Source organism: Zingiber officinale, chromosome 1A (assembly GCF_018446385.1).
Source record: "Zingiber officinale cultivar Zhangliang chromosome 1A, Zo_v1.1, whole genome shotgun sequence".
NCBI classification, from domain to species: Eukaryota; Viridiplantae; Streptophyta; class Magnoliopsida; order Zingiberales; family Zingiberaceae; genus Zingiber; species Zingiber officinale.
In genome coordinates, this window is record NC_055987.1 from 185,286,957 (window position 1) to 185,291,687 (window position 4,731).

At 44.0% G+C, this 4,731-nt stretch overlaps 1 pseudogene; it reads left to right on the top strand.

Annotated features, from left to right (window-relative positions):
- The first annotated feature begins 4,444 nt into the window (after positions 1-4,444).
- LOC122039262 lies at positions 4,445-4,516 on the top strand (annotated as a pseudogene).
- The last annotated feature ends 215 nt before the right edge of the window (positions 4,517-4,731 follow it).

A 4,731-nucleotide genomic window follows, 5' to 3' on the forward strand; every position in this document is an offset into this window, starting at 1 on the left:
ATTATCATTATGTAGCAATGAAAAATTTTGGATTTAAATATCATGATAGGAATAGGGTTAATGTAGATCAAAACCTTAGGAGGCCAACTCATGAAAAACCTAGGAATGGTAGACCTAAGGAGGCCCAAGGCATTAATCCTAAGAAGGGGAGACACATGCCTAGAAAGGGTAGGTCTAGGAATGTCCATGGTGGACATGTTGACTCTAGGTTTAGGAACCTAGAAAGGGAAAATCAAGCTTTGAAGTCAAAGCTTGATAATTTGGAGAAATTCCTTAAGAGATTCACTATTGGATCTAAGGAATTAAATATGGTGTTGGGTAGCCAAAGACCCAACCATGATAGATCGGGCTTGGGATACCGATCTAGTCCCTCCAAGGCTAATAAGAGATCATATGCTAGGGTGACAAATGATCATGGCAAGGGAGAGTCCTCCAAAGCTAAGGGAAAGTCTTATGCTAGGGTTGCATATGACTATAGCAAGGAGAAGCCAATAAATGGCAAGGGAAAGCCATTTAAAATTAAGGAAAAATTAACCAAGGACAAAGTGTCCAAGGTTAAGAAAGTTAGGTTTGTAGGCCAAGTGTCACCGGGGGTGGACCGATGTGGCCTAGCCATTGTGGATGAGTCACCTAGGGAGGTGGCTAAGGCTAAGAGCTCTAGGAGGAGCTCTAAGAGTCAAATTGGGACCCATGGCCAATGGATCTCAGGTGGGTTCTACTTGGGGGTCTAGAGGAGCCATGGAGTGTGCCAAGTGGTTTAGAGACGGACTTGAGTCTCAAACCTAGGGATTTGGCACACATGGTTTGTGTTTCATGCTTGAAAATATGGCATTGGGGTCATATAGCATGATAATTGGTTTTGGATGTATAGATGCCATATAAACCAATGCTAGGGATGCATTGTGGGTTAGTATGGGCAAATACATCAAAAGGAAGGCAAAACTAGGACTTTAGGTCAAGGTTCAATTGAACTATTTAGCTAGTTTTGGATTTTGTGTCAATCTTGGGATTGGTGATAGATACATTTTGTAATGTATTTTTCCCAAGTAGACACTGGTACAATAGACCTCTCCACAAAATTTGGAAATTTTTGGAGGTTTAGGGAATTACTGGTGCATTTCTGAAGTTGGCCTGAAAAGGCTGATTTTTTCAGAAAAAGGGTACCAGTCGACTGTTGCAGATACCAGTCGACTGGTAACAGTGTTTTTCGACACAGAATGTTTCTGTAAGGTTCTGTCAAAGGGGGCAGTCGACTGGCACCTGGGGCAGTCGACTGATACCAGTCTGAAACTGTTTTCAGCATTGGTATGTGACCATGTCAACTCGATTAGATGTATGGGATCCAAGGGGGATTAATACATGAGTTTAGGGTCAGTTAGATGATAAGGTTTCAACAATTGGGATATTGTTGGAGAACTTTTTGGATGTTAGGCAAAGGGGGAGAAGTAAGGTTTAGTTGGGAAAACCTGAAAGTACCTTTGTGTAGGGGGAGCCTTGGGATAGGTTCTTAAAAAGCCCATTGTAAACATCCTAGCTCATTGGGGAGCATAGGTGTAGGGGGAGCCTTGGGATAGGTTCTTAAAAAGCCCGTTGTAAAAATCCTAGCTCATTGGGGAGCATAGGTGTAGGGGGAGCCTTGGGATAGGTTCTTAAAAAGCCCGTTGTAAAAATCCTAGCTCATTGGGGAGCATAGGTGTAGGGGGAGCCTTGGGATAGGTTCCAATACATGATTTATTCGGCGGTTGCCAAGTGTGTAGCCTTGGCAACGTAAGTCCATTCGGCGGTTGCCAAGTGTGTAGCCTTGGCAACGTAAGTCCATTCGGCGGTTGCCAAGTGTGTAGCCTTGGCAACGTAAGTCCATTCGGCGGTTGCCAAGTGTGTAGCCTTGGTAACGTAAGTCCATTCGGCGGAGTAAGTCCAAGTGTGTAGCCTTGGCATCGTAAGTCCATTTGTTTTTAGCATGTTTATTTGCTATATGTTTTCCCTAACTTAAACGTATTGCCAAACACCAAAAAGAGGGAGATTGTTGGAGCAATCCCAATGGTCCGCGGGACCATGTGTTTTGGTGTTTGGGCAAAGGGTTTAAGTTAGGTTTACCCTCGTTATTTGATATGTGTACTTGAGTTGTGCAGGACTGCAGGTGACACATTTGACTCAGGTTGACGGCTTCGGGTCCGATGAAGGATGGCATTGAGGACAAGCCGCGGGCTTGAATGCATCTGAGGGATCGTGGACAAGGCAGCAAGGACAAGGGCCGAGGGAAGCGACTTCGAGGCATACGCGAAGGATGGCATTGGAGACAAGCCGCGAGCTTGGATGCATCCGAGGGACGAGAGCCAAAGGAAGTAGGCTTGAAGGCAAGAGGTCAAAGCTGCAAAGAAGAGTCAAGTGAGTCGTGAGGGTCCGAGTGCGAGTGAAATGTACTCGGGATGGGAAACCCTAAGTTTAGGGTTGTACCAGTCGACTGGTACTGGGACCAGTCGACTGGTGGTGAGCACAGAAGCATTCTGTGCCCGAAATGGCTGGGATCAGTCGACTGGTCATGGGACCAGTCGACTGATAGATAGCCGTTGGAGTGCCGTTGTGGCTGGCACCAGTCGACTGGTGCATGGACCAGTCGACTGGTAACGGGCAAAACAGCATGGCTGTTTCCCCGAGCTCTATAAGAGGGAGCTTGGTTTGGCCGGCCAAAGTTGACGAAATTAGACTTGGTTAAGGTCTAATTAGTAGTCTACAAGTGCTCAAGTGTTTGTGGAATCCAAGAGGTCTTGGTGTATTGTGGTGAGGTTTCTCCACCCACAAGGAGCGACTTGAGATAGCCGGAGTTTCCGGGGGCTAATCCACCGAAGGATCGGGATCGTCCACCTTACGGACAGCCGTGGAGTAGGAGCATCATCTCCGAACCACGTTAAACGAACGTGTATTGGTTTGCTAGTTCTTTTCTTTCTTTAGCTTTCGTATTCATTGCTTTAGTATTTGTATTTCGGCTGCGCAAGCTAACAATAGTGTAGGAAGCTAACGATTTGGGGGTGCCGTCTATCCAACCCCCCTTCAAGCCGGCCACCGATCCTCCAACAGGTATTTCTTCAATTCTAACTAATGGTGAAAAAATTGTAGTGAACTTTTCAAAAAAAAATTGGAGGGAAAAAATAAAAGGCGTAAGAATAATTTTTCTTTTAATCACAAACGATATATAAAAATGAAAGGTATAGAAAAACTTCCTGGATCTTGGAGTTTGGGGGGAATGACTACCGTGAGTAGTGCGCTGTATTTTCCTATCAATGCTACGATTTTGAAATCGCCCTTTTGTCTTCTATTGAACAGAATTCCCTTCAAAAATTTGGTGAACTTTGGCATTTGGTGAAGGGCATCTATAAGAGGTACCTCAATGCAAATCTCCTTAACTTTTTTTAGGAACCTGTGGAACTCCTCGTCCTTTTGGGTCGTTATTAGCCTTTAGGGGAAAGGAATTCTTTGACTTTGTGGTGAAAACGGAATAATCCCTTCACCCTTCTTGGTGATCTCTTCTTTGATTTTGGTTTGGACCAAATTTGGTGTGAAAGGAGATGGCTCTTCCTTTGAGTCAAATTCTTTCTGAGCAGTCATTTGGGGATCTCCCAAAGTCCATCCGTTCCTTAGCATAATGAGGTTGCAATGTTCCACTAAGTTTATATCAGTCTTTCCTAGCAATGCTTCTAGTGCTCTTGAAAAGGACTGAGCTATCTGAGAAATTTAGTTATCTTGCATCTTTTGGTGCTTCTCAGAGTTCTTCATTCTTTGATTCAATTGTTTGAGATCATTTTTCATTTCCTTTTGTTTAGCAAGAACTTCCTCAAGCATCTTTTCTATCCTAGACAGCTGGTAGCTTGTGAAGGTTGCTGTTGTTGATAGGTTTGTTGCCCAAGTGGTAGCTTGGCTTTGCCCCTGTAGAGGTTCCTTGGTCTTGATTGCCCCGGTAAGAAAAATTCGAATGATTCCTCCACTCAAGGTTGTATGTGTTAGAGTATAGATTGTTCTGCCTTTGGTTGTAACTGACTATTGCATCACATTGCTCAAGTTGATTTATTTGTTCAGATATTGGCCCTAGGGGGCAAGTTTCTTGAGCGTGGTCCGAACCTCCGTAAGTCTCACACACACATACAATTGCATTGGCCGTGCTATTCCCCATGGTCTTAAACTTTTTGGTTAGAGCATCCAACTTTGCAGACATGAGCATGACTACATCTATATCAAATTTTCCTGATGCCTTGATTGGATTTCCAGAAAGGGGCCTCCAGATCTTTCAGATGCCCATTGATGATGGTTCTGAGCTACATTTTCTATTATATCTTCGGCTTCATCTAAACTTTTGTTCATTAATGCTCGTTCTACTGTAGAATTGAGGGACACCTTCGTGTGATAGTTGATGCCATTATAGAATGTATGTAGCACTAGCCACTTCTCAAGTCCATGATGGGGACACTGTCAGAGCATACTCTTGAATCTATCTCATGCTTCAAATAACGACTCTGAGTCTGTTTGTCTGAAACTCGCTATTAAGTTCCTCATGTGAATTGTTTTGCTTGGTAGGTAAATTTTATCCAGAAATCGCCGCTCACACTGTTCCTAGGATGCAATACTATTCGTTGGCAAGGAATTAAGCCACTTCTTGACTCTGTCTCTCAAAGAAAATCCAAAGAGAAGTAGTCTCACCGTCTCTGGTGGAACTCCATTTACCTTCATCGTGCTACA